At 34.2% G+C, this 16799-nt stretch overlaps 1 long non-coding RNA gene across 1 annotated transcript; it reads left to right on the forward strand.

Annotated features, from left to right (window-relative positions):
• Nucleotides 1-2749: 2749 nt before the first annotated feature.
• On the forward strand, nucleotides 2750-8528 carry LOC149779314 (uncharacterized). The gene is made up of 3 exons (XR_016415391.1): nucleotides 2750-2877; nucleotides 7862-8055; nucleotides 8459-8528. It is a non-coding gene; the product is annotated as an uncharacterized LOC149779314 (long non-coding RNA).
• Nucleotides 8529-16799: the final 8271 nt, after the last annotated feature.

Consider the following 16799-nt stretch of genomic DNA (forward strand, 5'->3'; position numbering starts at 1 on the left):
CTCCTCTGGACTTATGAATGATGGTAAAAGGTAAGTCAAACCGACCAAAATATTAGAGAGAGAGAGAGAGAGGGAGAGAGTTTTAGTTTCAAAGTCAAACCGACCACAGAGAGAGAGAGACAGAATTTATGGTCGGTGGTACTGATACTAAAGCAGAATGATGACTTAGATCATCTGTAAATACATTAAAATATTTTAATTACCTCTTGTTGGTACGTCATTTCGTCATTTCGCTCAGTTTCTATTCCATATTAATTTCCATGCACCGGTACGTGAATGGCTAAATGTTCATGTGAATGGCGTAGAAAACGACGTGTTTGCAGTGCTCCACTTTCATCATTAAATCCATATTTCATGTTTAAATCATAAGCGTATATTATATTGATTTCATCAATGTGAAGAAAACAGAAAATAAACAACAAGAAAACGATCAAATTATCAATATGCAAAGGTGATTGTGAATAGCCACAAAAGGCATAGAACTACATTTTGTATCGGACACACTTGCGGATGTGAGAAGTTCATTCACTAGGTCAATACACAGCTGCCTGTATTAAATCTTAAATCCGTTCAAAGGGCAAATATATGTATTTGTATGTGAGATAAATAAAATATATGCATAGTATGTACTCTGTATCAATGATATACCACTCGTTGTATAAATTATTCATTAAAAGGAAACTCGGCAATCCTCGTTACCTTTTAATGAACAATGTATATACCTCGTGGTATATCATTGATAGTGCGTACATAATATACGTATATTATATAAATATAATAAGCATACGTCTCATGGATCTACACCGATGGATGTTGACATCTGTTTGGCAGTATCTAGTGTGTCCACAATCTCTGTCACACTTGTTGCACTTGTGATCTGAAGTTTGTTTGTTTCTTGGCGCTGGTAATTTCTTTAGGTTCCTTTTTCTTCAGCTATTTGCCTAAGACAATATCGTACTTTCTGAGTCCCTCCTGTACCTCATGTTGCCATGCAAGCCTATCTGAGGCAACATGTTCCCAAGTGTCTGTTCTGATGTCCAGTTTTCTTTAGGTCACATTGCATGTATATTTCTAGCGTAGATGAAGTTGTGTAATCGGTTCTATAGCTTGGTTTAAAAGAAAATGAAAAAAGTCAATAGAAAGATTGTACTCATTAGCCTGTTGAAATAGTATCTCATCAAAGAAGGTAATTCATGTTTACGTTTAAACCAATATTCTCTTAGCCAGTCAGATAATTATTTAACAAACGCTGAGGAAATGTTTATAGATACATACAAAAAATGCATTGTAATTCACTTCACTGCGGCATAGATAACTCTTCCAAGAGCGTTAGTATTTATACACATTTCAGAAACAGAGACCTGGTAATAAACCCGGTCGCACAATGTTGCAGTAATCCCGATAATTTGTACTCGTGTGAAATCACAATATGCACAAGAGATATAATCAGGGTAGTTTTATGGAACTCAGTGGAATGTTTGAGAGTTAGTTGAAACCTCAGTATAATAGATCAAAGTAACAAAACTAAAACAATTACAATATAAATGCAACTAAAGTCTCGTTCTGTTTTAGAGTAACAAACACTATTAAAATTCAATATGCTTATTCATTTACAATTTTATTATTTATGTGATTAATTATATTACTAAATCAAATTCTTTGGAATGTATGAGGCAATGTCTCAGCAATTTATTAATCCCTGTCATTATGACTGTTATATCGCATTCATAAATGAAGACAAACGTTGCCCGTACAATGCTTCATTTATGAATTCCATAAACAATAAATACAATAGTTTTGCTTGTTGTGAAGACAACACAGTGTACCCCTAGAATTAACAAAGAACAAGATCAAACGGCTTGGTACAAAGTTGCCGAAAACTTGACCCGTGATTATTACAACTTACTGACGCATTGTCCGTAAGCGCTCTAACACATACAAATTTATGACAGTTTATGACAATTTCATTTAAGATATAAACCGAAAACGTCTTGAATATTCTATTATGTTTGGTCACGTACTTTTTCTGAGGAAATTGTTAAGTATCTATCTGAAGTATATTTTGTTTTTATTTTTGATTTGAAGATTTATTTGGGTAATTTGGGTAATTAATTTCAATGAGAAGTTTTATTCTTTCACATGAGCTTATCAGAGACCGTTGGCTATTCTGTTTTTGTTATTTTTATATGCAGTTATCGTACATGAAAGCTAACTTACATGCTATACAGGTATGAAAGCAATCATGGGTGCCTAACGGTCTAACATTAAAATCATTCATTGAGCAGGATATGCATATAATGTTGTGATGTGAAATGGCAATGGCGGTGCTTTTAGAAATATTTGATGTATTATGTATCTTGTGGTGGACAATACCCTTTCATCAAATTAAATTTATTCCACTTATATACGTCAACATCTCAGAAATTATTCATGCTTTAAAATCAATTTTAAAATAGTTTGCATTATGCTCTAAGACAGCGCATGCAAGGCGAAACCTGATAACTAAACCTTTTCATGTGTACATTACACCTTCTTACATATTGATTCAGTACGCCCAGCAGAATTAATTGACCTTGAAAAAGTTGCGCTTACGACACAACTGCACGTTCTTCACTATCCATGACAACTGGCTGCCAAATATTGACTGAATCCTTATGTGGAGGAAGTCTTAACACCATTTATGGTGCCATCTGTGTACATCAATCCACGCAGAAAGAAACGTGAACGTCACTGATAACCTTTCAGAATATATTCTATAGAATGCCAGTGCTATATAATACAAGTCATAGACCGTACCAAAATAGTTCAGCGTGGAACTTTCAGCAGCAAAGATGACATTGACGATGATAATTCTGGTTCTTATGATTGCCGCAAAGGGTATGTTTACCAGTTTATGGTGTAAGGGGAGATTTACACTCCTTACCAGATTTCAGTTTATATTGTATTTTTTTCACTCCTTACTAAAGGTAGGTTTTAGAAAATTACAGCCGTTTTCCTTCTTTTCACTTTTAATTTGATAGTTCCCATTTGGATCGATGCTGTTCCTGTTTGTTGTATCAGAAGGTATTTTCAATCGTTTTAAGTATACAATATTATGATACGTTTTAGAAATATTGTCTATACAATATCATTATTAGTAGTACTAGTACTGTTGGTAGTAGTAGTAACAGAGGTAGTAGTAGTAGTTTCGCCGCTTTTGTTGTTTTTGTAACATATGTATTATCTCCATTCAATAGTGATGTCACTGATCGAAACGTCTGACTTTGAGGTCATCATGTCAGATGTAATAATCTAATAGTTTTTCATTGCTATGTTAATATCGTCGGGCGTTCTGAGAAAATAATTCCAAAAATATTGCAGTTTGTACAATACACGTATTTTCCACAAACTAAGATCGATTGTTCTAAAAATAATTATATTTATTAACCTTTAGTCACATGATTGACATGCGTCCTTCATGCACACAAAGCAGAAGAAAGGGATGCTATGAACGAAATTGAGGCCACGTCCAACTTTTGGAAACGTTACGAATTTAAAATAAAATGTCCTTTATGATTTATTTGTTAACGTATGTTAATCTATTAAATTCATAAATTCCATTGTAGTACCAATAATTATTCTAAAATTTTCAGGAGAGTAGTTGTTTACGTTACGAATATTACTAATTTCTTTATTCCACTAAATATTTTCTCCTTTCGTGAATCATTATGTTGGTATTATGTTTACAGTTATAGTTCCCGGTTCCTGACAGTTTCCCTGTCGATTATATATATTGTGGCTAGGAGATTATACACGTCAATGTCATACATCTCTTATGGATCAGCAAACTCTCCAATGTCAACACAATGCATTTTACAGGGTGTCGATTATACTGTAAGTTGAATCTTCCCATTTAGTCACCGTGTTTAGATGACAATTTTACGCAACAACTAAAATGTAATTAGGAGATCCATAAATCAATAAGATACTGACCATGTAGCTCTGGCTGATTGATTGGGAGTTGGTAGGGTCGGGTTGGATATTTTTATTTTATTTTACCTCAAAATAACTAGATACTATTTTTTACTTTTTCTTTAAGTAATAAATACCATTTTAAGCTAGTTTAGAGCCGGATTTTAAAAAGAAACTTCCAAGCTCTCCTCACTCCCCCGCCCTCCATCGCCCCAAAAATTAAATGGCAGATATTTGAAAAATAATCGTGGTACTCATCACGGTATGTTCAGAAACATTACGGTATATAGTGGTGCAAAAGGTTTCATGGTGCACAACACTGATAAATGTTCTTTATTTACTAGGGTAGCTCAGTTAGAACGCAAATGTTTCTGTATCCCTTATACCTCACAGCTAGTGTCTAGCAATCTACACCCATCTACCATACTTAGAACAGACATGTAGTGAAACAAATAATAACACTATTTAACACGCCAGCAATTAATTGCTATATCAATGCATCAGTTTACACATAAATGTAGGTCAGCATGCAGAAAAGAAGAAAGTCGAGAAATAAATGGAATTTTACGGAAATACATAATTAATTATAGCAATTATTAAAAATCTTTCATTTAAAATTTTCAAAAACGTCGTTAACATAATTAAAAACATTCCACATTTTTCCTATAGAATATATAATACCGCATCTTCATTTTTTCAGTAATTAGTTTTGGAATTTTCACATTGCCATTTTAAGGTTGACCGTAAAGCATAGGTCCCATGATTTCCGATCAAATATTTCTGTTATATTTCTTTAAACGTATTGTATTCCGATAAATGTTGAAAAATAGGCTATAAGTTCACAAAAGTCAGAATAAATCATTCCCATCCGTATATTCAGGTGCATTGGAATGTACACACTGTAGAAAGGTACCGCTTTTTAAAAGTGTATGCTGTCACTTATTTGAACCGATCTCGTTGAGTGGAAAAGATGGAGTGTCAAGTGGAGGATCAAGATTATGCAAGAGACTTTACTATTTATCTTGTTTACTCTTTCTAACCGACTCATCAGGACAGATTCCCCATATTGGCAAACAATATTCAATACTCAGTTATATGAAGACACTGTAGTATAATATTATGGTTAGCAAGGGTTGATATTTTCTTAATTTGTGACTTGTTGGATATCTACAGGCAGAATCATTATGTTTACCCCACCTCAAATTACTTTCAAAGAATACCTAACAGATCTTCTTCCTTAACATTGGCAATGAGTTGACCATTTATTTCCAAATTAACAAATTATTAAGAGTGCAACGCCTCTTAGATTAGGGTATTACCAAACATTTCATTTTCGTTGTAATTATAACCATTTTATTTTGGCTTGGCAATATTTCAATATTTCTTATGTTGGAGTGTAGCAAAGCTTCAACAGTAAGTACGCCACCACCTAAAGTTGTGACTGTAGTATTATCTGCGAATAAGTTATGTTCTTGTGTGCTCTACCCAAAGTGCATGATCGTTTATGAACATAAGACAAAAAGCAATGAGCCTAAAATAACCATGCTTATTTTTAATGGATCTAGATTGTAATAGTCAATTTCCGATACTCACACTTTGCGTCATGTAGCATGCAGAGTGTGCAAAAAATGCTTATTACATTAGTAAGAAATTTATAACATTTTAACTTCGATAGTAGAACATTCTACTATCAAAGGTATTTCCAAAATTTAAAAAATATTACACTTGCTAAGATCTTCTTGTTTCTTTCCTTGAGCCAACATTACCTGATATTAGTTAAAGCTGTTTATCGTAAATGCCTATTGCAACAGTCTGGTTCTTCCTTGTGAAAGAGTGATATTGGCTTACATCATGCAGGTACAATAAAGCTGGTCTTTATGTACCTATGTCCAATTTGTATGTATTGGAGGTTACTTTTGCTCGCTTCACTTGGTGTTGAAAAACACCAGACTGGACACTATAATGAAGGAATCAATATACTGGACACTATAATGAAGGAATAAATATAGATCAGAACATTACAGGTGCAGCAATTTTAGGGACCATTGGACCTGTTGCATTTAAGTTCAGCGGATGTTAAGAATACACTATGCATAATAACTACCATCATTAATTATTGAAAGGTTTTATTTAAAGTTTAGAATTTACATAATTAAGGAATTCTCGTTGTTCTCCTTTGTATAATTTTTTGAAATAATGGTTGAAAAAGTCTGCAGTTTTATATGTACTTATGGTTGAGCTTCCCATGATTTAGATATTGCCATGACGTGGGTTTGTTGTTTCGCGCTCATAAAAGCTTGATTATAAGAGCTTGTTTCGGCTTGATGAATTAGGCTTCTATATATGCTTTTCCATTCATTATAGTTTTCCCAGTACTTAATTATTTGGAAGATATTTCGTATAACCCTTTTTGTCTATCTCTTTGAAATCGATGTATGCTCACGCTCATGTTTAACGCTGTTGTACAATGATAATTCTTGTCTAATATGATGATAAACGTATGAAACATGCATTTAAATGAGCGTTCTTATCTATCTTTTTAAAGTAGTTTTACAAGGCATCACATCCATCAAATGAGTAAATTGTCATCAGGACGATCGCAAAAAATCTTTGTATATTATTCTATGCTGTTGGTTAATAGTAAGTTTTATCACATATGTAGTGATACATAAGGAAAGTGATCACTTATTGCTTACACAAATACACAAAACCATTTTCTAGTTTACTTGCGTATATATGCTTACTTAATGTTGAAATATCTTTCGTGATTATGCTTTGGCTGTCAAAGATCTGAGTGAAATTGGTATACTTTAAACATTCCAGTCACTTGAAGGGTGGCTTGTTCAAAACGACAACATTAAAAGCAGAACTTATTATTTTTTCATAATCGCGAACATAATAATTTGTACTTACTAATCAAATACTACAATCCATCCGATTTATCCGGTCGCACTGATTATTTTCTATTTATGGTATCCTCGCAGTTCTTAACAGAGTCTAATGCTACTACTGTACCCACTAACATGATAAAAGTATTATAAATTAGAACATTTGAATTTCTTTATATGAAAGCAATTAAACGTGACTTGTTAGGTGATGCTGCAAAATTTGTATGTACCTTTTTTTTTAATTTTTACCTTTAGAGAGAGATTTAAAATATAGCACTGTCATATTTCTAGTATGGTGTGCTTTCTTTTGTGAGTTTCGTCACTTTTCAGATTAAATTTTGTTGTGAAAAGATCGTAAGACCTTGAACTTACCGACAAATAGGAACATGAATCACAAGATCATATTGTCATTTCCATTCAAAAGACGTGGCAGTTTTATGAGCTTATTTAAATATCTCAGAGGTGATTTCCTCTTTTTAATAAGCGATACTCTCTCATTGTGTTCAGATAGATTTATTCGTGAGCTGAACCAAACTTGCATTCATTTTGAAATGTAATGTGAATTTGCCCAAAGGTAAAATCCACCAATGAGCAAAGATGTGTGTTGACTTCATTGTTTCCATGCAGTCTCTGACATTCATCAAAGTCAATGCATTGCTTTGAGTAGTTGGACTTGCCCTCTCTGGAAACCATCAAGAAAAGCCCGCTGAATAAGAGATCTTAGCTTCTGTTATCTTTGCATACTACTACTGTGTAATGTGTAAAATAATGTGACATTTGTTTCTTGGTAGATGTACACATTTAGCAGAACAGGCAAAGTATCGTTACAAGTATTACTTTGTTCTCTCAAGAATGATATTAAGACTTAAGTGCAATTGCTAGCATATTTGATTTATATACTTCTGACCTTGTTTGCTAGTTATTCAGTTAATACATGGTAAGGAATACATGAAGTGAACGATTTCCACAGTCAGAAACATATATGGCTGAAATTAAATTCAAATAACCATTTTTTTCTTTAGATCTTCCATCGGTTGAGGCAGGTTTTGGTTGCCCGTTGTTCGAATCTATCTGTCACAACCATTGTAAATATGAGCTTGGGAATGGTCGTATTGGAGGATACTGCGCAGATGGTAGCTTTCCGCGGTCCACGTGTGTTTGCATATGGAGCAAGAAATGATTACCAAGTAATGATTGGACCCAATCAAAGACGCGGGTTAGCGAAACATTTGCATTTCAAATAAAGTGTTGGAGTTCCAATTTTGCAATTCGACAATGTCAGATATTTAGGGAACGTATACTTTTGTTGCATCAGTTTACATTAAACTAGATCAGATTGAAACAAATTACAATTGATTTAATATACGTTTTGCAAAACTAATATGAAAGAATTAAGTAATATATATATATATATATATATATATATATATATATATATATATATATATATATATATATATAAAGTGATGTATAGATAGATAATGAGACTTATTTGTTTGCAATAATATCTTTGCTGTGATCCGTATTTTATTTTAAGGTATGTCATCATTCAGTTATCGAAAGTACCAGTCCTAATTCTGTGCATTTTTAACATCTCTCTTTTCTCTTCTCTGCTTCAGCTCTGATTGCGAAAACAACCTGCAAACATATTATTTGTAAACAAACTGCCAATAAAGCTCTCACATTGTATTTTCCTCTGGTCAACTTTTTTGTGATTAAATTTGTTCATCTATTTTGTCTCATTATACAGTATATTTTAAATTAAAGCTCTCCTATCTATCTCAAAATCTCAAAGACAAACTCATACTCAATACCAGTACTATTGGTATATCAAAATGTGATCGGCCCATGGTGCAATAATACACATACATAAAGAAACTTGGAACTGTGTGCTGTTGGGTCTATTCCTATATATCAACGATAAATTCCCACTCATTAATCATTATTGAGGTATGAAAATAACGATAAAAAGTAATAATATTCCCCGTTTCCTAAATGAATTTAACATGGCACACAATTTAATCTCAATCTCTCCTTTTCCAATTTTCCTCTCCCCTATCATGCACAAGGGACCATATATGCAGAAATCTGGAGTGAGAGAGACACAAAATTAGGCTGGATACAAAAACCTTCAAACTGAAATTGCACCAAGTAACCTACAATATCGTTCTTCATAACGGTAGGTTTACACTTCCCTTAGGACTTATCTAAAAATTTTATATACTCAATGATACAACGTTGACACAGTAAGGTAAATGTCTTGGTTACGGGTCACACATATGCAATGTATTTAAAGCTTTTTGATGTTGTTGTTGCTTCTTAAACCTATTATAAGGTTCTAAAAATCGATTATTATTGATTAAATATGAAACTATCCAACGGCCGCCATATCTGTCTGTCTGTCTCTCTGTCTCTACCTTGACCATCGTATCAAGATAAGGGTGAAAATCCATGAAAAGACTAGAATAGAGAATATTCGCTTATGTAATAACACAACGTCACTGGACCTATGAAGAATGATGGTAAATGTTAAGTCAAACCGACCAAAGAGAGAGAGAGAGAGAGAGAGAGAGAGAGAGAGAGAGAGAAATTTAGGGTCGGTAGTAATGTTAATTAAAGCAGAATAATGACTTGGATCAACTTAAAATATATTAAAATATTTTAATTACCTCTTGTTGATTCGTCGTTTTGCTTAGATTCTATTCCACGCTGATTTCGTTGCGCCTGTACGTCAACGCATCAATGAGCGTCCAGAATTCAAGAATCAATGTGTCTGTAACCCTAGTGCTCTACTTTCTTCATTAAAACCCATTTTCATGCAGAAATCATTAGTGTAACTTATATTGATTTCTCAAGAATGAACACAATCAACTTATCAATATGAAAAGGTGGTTCTGAATGCGCACAAAAAGATAGAACTACATTTTGTAGCAGACACACTCGGCTGGGATGTGAATTCATTCACCAAGTCAATAAACAGTTGCCTCTCGTCAATCTAACTCCGTTCAAATGGAGAATATATGTATTTGTATGTCATATAAATGAAATACACGTATAGTATGTAATCTGAAACAATGTTATACCACTCGTTGTATAATCTGACGTTTTATCAATAAAGTACGATGAACTCTCTGACAACACGAAATCACCTTATCGCTGCTATAAATGGACACAAGGAGTGCAAGCTTTCCCCAGCCATCCGCTCGATTCGACTTTTCTCTTTTATGGCTTCAAAATCGCAGAAGACTGAAACCCTAGATATATCCATTCAAAAGACAGTAACGTGCCAACGCATAACTTTCGGACGACCATCGCATGAATCCAATCCGGCGAATTAACTTTTATTCTCACCATTACGGTCACAAACCCTTTCTAGCAAAATCCATCAGACGGAAGTAGCCCATGCTACCAATTTCTACCCTGCAGTAAACATGCATAAATAAATCGTTCCGAACACGGCGCAGAATCTGTGTTATCTTTTAATACTAGAGAAATTTAATAATGCGGAATGAATCGATTCGCTGAATTTGCTCAGAATAATGAATGCATCATGACAATTTTATTTACAGTATTATATTACTACTATTTTCAAACGTTGTAAAAAAAACTGCTCTCACTCTGCACATACATACATACATACATATAGTTGCTGATAGCGTTCAGACTATCCTCGCATTGTATACACTTTAATCCTGATAAGTTTAGTATTTTGTGTTACCTTCCTCATCTTTCTGTCTCTGTCTCTCTGTCTCTCTCTCTCTCTCTCACACACACACACACACATCACCATCATCATCAATGGTTAATCAGTGGTATAAAGTATCAGCTTTTCTCCTTTCCTACTGCTGCTTCGCTCTCTCTATCATTATCATCATCATCATAATAAATAGTACATATCTCCTACAAGTATCGTATTTTCTTTTTCACTATTATTTTCTGTTATGAAAACACCTCAGCACAACCAACAGATGAACTTACCAGGTGGCAACTTCTAGAAAGTCGATCAAACGTATTTTTAAATCTGCCGGGTCCAGCATCCGTCTAGGCTTTAATATTTGAAGTGTGATGACGTCACCAACCGTTATTTCTACTATCCGAACTTTTGTACATATTTCTGTTCTGGAAATTTATATAAAATTATCATATGATACAATCTAAAATGAAAAGCAAGTTAAACATTTTATTTCGTGAAATTACTTTCATGATGTTATTCAGCCCGAGGTAGATTGGTTTTGCTAGAAAGGGTTTGTGACCGTAATGGTGAAAATAAAGGTTAATTAGCCGGATTTTATTCATGCGATGGTCGTCCGAGAGTTATGCGTTGGTACGTTACTGTCTTTTGAATGGATATGTGTAGTTTGTCATTCTTCTTGCGATTTTGAAGTGATAAAAGACGTGTGAGAAAAGTCGAATCGAGCGGATGGTTGGGTCAAGCTTGCACTCCATGTGTCCATTTATAGTACCGATAAGGTGATTTCGTGTTGTCAGCGATTTCATCATACTTTATTGATAAAACATCAGACTATGTGTCCACACAAAGCTTCAGAATCAAAAGGTCAATGGCGACTTACAAATATGTATATTTGTGTTGGTTAAACAAAGTTTAAAAGGGGATCAAATTATGGGGGGGGGGATTATGTCCTATCTTTAATGTTTAGCGGGTAGGAGGTGGGTGCTGTCCTGGGATATTTTATCTGTACCCGATATTATTTATAGGTAAATTGCTCTAAGCAACGATAAGAGACCCCCACCCACCCAACCCCATAGTGGTGTGGCATTTTGCAGTATCTCCAGCACCTAAATTGCATGTAGATTGAATGAAACAATCAATCCTTAATCTACAGTATGAACTCTATCTGAGAATGATGCAAGTCACTGTGAGCTATTTTGGCCCAGTTTAAAACATCAGTTGTGGACGGAATATTCCAGCACAAGCAACAGTCACATAGTAAAATTGCATGATCAACCAACCTCTTCCATACTTTGGAATATTCCTCCTACTGTCTACAATGCTAGATCCCTGTTACGTCTACAAATCCCTGCACTACATTTGCAGTAATTACGGTGCGCTTTCTGTAATGTAACTGCAAACCCGCGTTTAATTTTTAGAAGACGGCTTGTCCGGAAGCTGACTAGTCCTATAGAGAAGCATGCGCATCACACTCGAATGTATCACTTCGGAGGTTAAACCTAGAAGTGGGCAAAATATCTATCTAATATGTGGGGCTAAGGTATTTCATTATCTACGCTAACGGTTCGATACTTAAGAACGATGATGATCACAAATGACCTTAAATCTATTTTAGTGATATAAACATACACGCTATCAACAAAGATATACGTAATATACATAATGTCGTCGAAAGGTTGTACCGTGAATATATATAAAAAATTCAAATATAAATATATACGCATCCTTTTAAATAAAGTTGACTTAAAAATAAGTTTTAACCTTATTACTATCTCATTTATAAGTATCAAGTGGCTAATACGCTTTTATTGTTTACAAAAACAGTAGAAAATATTGTTTGAGTTTTGGGTGGCACTAGATATATCCTTTAGTCGCATTTTTGCTAATATATATGCTAATATATATCCTAATATCTATATATATATATATATATATATATAGAGAGAGAGAGAGAGAGAGAGAGAGACAGACAGACAGACAGACAGACAGAGAGAGAGACAGACAGAGAGACAGAGAGAGGGAAACTGCCAGATAGACCTATATAATATAGTGAAACAAGTCAGAGAATAAAAATTCGTTGCTATCGGGAAGTATAATTGAACCGGTGTGGCAGGTAACATCAACCATCCACTAGCTCTTAATATATTCGACTAACCACTCATTTCCATGCAAATTATGGAAAGTTCTGAAATAAATCTACTCGACGTGCACAATTCACTTACAAGTCAAGCAGAATTTTACATTCAGGAACATGCGTAAAAACAGTTCATTTTTATTTAGAAATGCAACGTATATATCTAAAAATTATAATTATTAATGATATCGCTGTCCCAAACAAAGTGGGTGGCGCTTATCTATGGGTAACCCATTACTGAGAAGCAGTTTAACTGAGAAGCAAAGAAGTGAGCTTTTTAAATACTTGCTTCTACTCAAAATCTTGCCATGGCACGAACAAAACAGATTCTTATACTCCTTCTTGAGAAGTACAGTCCGTTGTTTTATGGTCTGAAAATGGCAAGGACAAAGCAATAGTGAGGATAAGGTTTGATAGTGTGGCGAGAAGCTTGTTTTTTTTATATACTAATATCTCTTAGAATTCGTTTATTTATTATACATAAATAACACTTTACCTCATCTATTCTGCTGCAGGCAAATAATCCCGGCTGGGATTAGCGTGCAGTAGAACAGAGTGAGTGCTATTCAACATAAATACCTCTCAAAGGTAAATTTGTTTTTCTTGAAAGATTGTATTATCTTAGGCTCAAATTAAATATTATAAAGTTTGATAGTAAATAATAACTACAATTCGCATACAAATAGGGTGTATTATCCGCCTTAATTGATATAAATATCGTTCCAACGGTCGTAGATGTTAGTGATAGTAGTATGCGACCTGTAGTATGTGTCACACTTGTATGCAAGCCAGAGAGAATACAATAGACCCGGAGGATATGCAAACAGGACCTGGGGGGTCAAAAATCAAGAAATATTTTAGAACCACCATAGAAGACACAAGGATGGTAGTGAACCACCCCGATGGATGTCAGACCCTGGACTTTGAGGGAGCGACCACACCGCCGAGGTACTAATGGCGCTACACACCATGGGTGTAGATATAGGGAAGGTAGAGGCCTTACAAAACGGCGGCATAAATAAATACGTCTTATACTCAAAGGGAAATATGCAGCTTCTGGACGTAGAAGAAATACAGATAAAAGGGATCTCTGTGAAAATAACACAAACCGCCCCCTTCATAAGGAACTTTGAACCCCGAGCAACGGAAGTTCACGTCATGGGATTACCACTTGAAGTTGACAGTAAGGAGCTGATAGAAAAGATTGAGAAGAAAATGGGAGTAAAGGTGATAACCCATAAAATGGCTACCATATGGGGTTTTGCCCCCATTAAATCTGGCAACAGATTAGTGTATGTCAGCCGGGAAGACGCAAGAAAGATCCCTCTCTTCTTTTATGTCCTTGGGTTTAAATTAAAGACATGGTACAGGGGGAGTGAAAAAGACAGAATCTGCCCATTGTGCCACCAAACAGGACATGGACCAAGAGACTGCCAAGGGGGCAACAATCCACCTGGACCTAAAATTGGCACATATGCAAGCAAGGCAGCTGCCCATGCACATATACAACCGCAGCAGCAGCAACAACAACAACAACAACAACAAGAACAGACAAATGCAATATTACATCTAATAAAGCAAATCAGAGAAGAGAAAGATAAAGAGGGAATCCAAACACTCCCAGAACTAGATATTACCAAGATAGAAGGGCACAAAACATTGGAATGGGAAGGGTTCCTAAGCCCCAACAAGACGAGTAGGGTCCCAACACTGCAAAACGAAGAAGGGATAACCACGACAAACAAATACGAAAGTTTAGAAATGGAAGACAGCCAGCAAGATGAAACTAACCTACAACTTACGTCAACGCCGCTACCCAAAAGGAACCGGAAAAAGAGAAAGATCGACTCCATATCCCCCCAAGAGAGAACGTCAACAAGGATAAAGAAGAATGACACAAGACAGCAAACGGCAAAGAACGAAATAAGAGAAGAGGAAACGGACCAGGAGAGTGAAAAGAATGAAGAGGAAGATGAACAAACAGACTCACAAAGAGAAGAGTCAGAGTATGAAACAGGAACGGAAATGGAAAATGACACAATACAAACAAACAAAGAGGAGACAACTGAAACAATCCAATCGAATACAACAGAAGGAACAAGTAATATCCAACAGGAAACACTAACTACAACCAACACAGAGAATGGAAATACACTTAATTCGTCAGAGGGGGGTGGGGAGACCAGTGCCCCCCCCCCAACAATTCATCAATAAATATATAATGTATAAATTCTAAATACTAAACAACCAAATAAATAAGTAAAAGGAAACAAAAATGCAACACCCTGGTAAGAGACAGGAATGGAGGGAATAAACTTGCAGCTCCTGTCTATTAATGTGAATGGTATAAATAGGGAAAAAATCTTTAAATTTCCCAAAGATATAATATATGATGTCCTTTTTATTCAGGAAACACATAATGGTTTTAAAAATGGTAATAATACCACAGTTGAAAGTTATTTGGATGGGATGTTATTAACTAGTAATCATGAAGGTACAGATGTTAAGGGGGGTGTAGCAATTTTAATTAAAAATAAACGGGGTCTAGAGTGGCAAAGAGTGGAAGAAGGGAATATTTTTAAAGGTAGGATGATACATATAATAATTGAAGGAATACATTTTAGAAATATATATATGCCGGCAAATAGGGAACAAAAGAAAACATTTTTAGAACACTTGTCTAAATATATGGAAAAGTATACTATGGGAAATCTAATTATAGGGGGTGATTTTAACTGGGTGGGTGAAAACATAGATCGGGAGGGAAACCTATCGCCAAATGATATAAGGATAAAACCAGAAATGGATTATTTTATTAAAAAACATAAACTAACAGATGTATATAGAAGGCAAAACTTATTAAGGAAACAATATACTTATGACTATAAAGTAAATAAAGGTAGTAGATTGGACAAGTTCTTATGTACCTACTATAATGAGAATATATATAAAGAAACAAACATAAATGATTTCAAAATATCAGACCATAAACTAATAAATATGACTTTAAAAATAAAAAGTAGGATTAAATGGGGACAAGGGAGATGGATGCTAAATAATTCGATTTTAAAGGATATAAATTTTATAGATGAAATTAAATATGAAATAGAGAATTTTAAAAATAATGAAAATGTAGACATAATAATGGAATAGGAATAATTAAAGGTTAAATTTAAGGAAATTGCCATAAAACACTGTAATATAAAAAGTAAAAAACTCAAAATGGAAAGAGAAGCAATTAGATACCAACTTCAAAAAACAAACAATAAAGATCTAGAAACCAAATTAAAAAACAGATTGGAAGAGATACATAAAGTGGAAACTGGGGGAGAGAAATAAGGGCGGGTAAATTCACAGGAATATATTAAAAGGCAGAGGGATTGTATAAAAGGAGTAAAAAAGGATGGGGGGAGATAAAACATTAGATAAATTAAAAATAACAGATACAGTTGTAACAGAAAAAGGCAAAATAATGGAGTACATAAAAGAATATTATGCGCAACTATATAAATCACAAAACATAGTAGAGACCAAAATAGATGAGTATTTAGGGAAAATTCCATGTAAAAAATTACAAATGAGTATAAAGAACTATGTGACGAAAATATAACATAGGAGGAAATCGCTGAAAGTATCAAAAGCATGAATAAGGGAAAGTCACCGGTAGGAGATGGACTCTCTGCAGAATTCTTTATGAACTACTGTGGAGAGTTGTTGCCCATCCTTGAATGGTTATATAATAATATTCTTTTAAAAGATAATGAAATGTCAGAGACAATGAAAGAAGGAATAATAATACTTATATATAAAGGGAAAGGAGATAGGGAGGATTTAAAAAACTGGAGGCCTATCTCCCTCCTTAATATAAACTATAAAATATTGAGTAAAATATTAGGTAACAGGTTAAAAAAGGGAATAGAAGAAATTATTAATATAAATCAAACTTGTGGTCCAGAAAACAGGGATATACAAAGTAATATACTAAATATTAGTACCATATTAGATTACTTACAAGACAAAGAGCAAAAAGCTGCTATGGTACTTTTTGATCAAGAGAAAGCCTTTGATAGGATAGAACACAATTATATACAAAACATCTTAGAAAAATTTGGATTCGGAGAAACCTTCCGGAAAT

The sequence above is a fragment of the Sinohyriopsis cumingii genome, chromosome 17 (assembly GCF_028554795.1).
Source record: "Sinohyriopsis cumingii isolate HCF-2022 chromosome 17, ASM2855479v2, whole genome shotgun sequence".
Classification (NCBI taxonomy): domain Eukaryota; kingdom Metazoa; phylum Mollusca; class Bivalvia; order Unionida; family Unionidae; genus Sinohyriopsis; species Sinohyriopsis cumingii.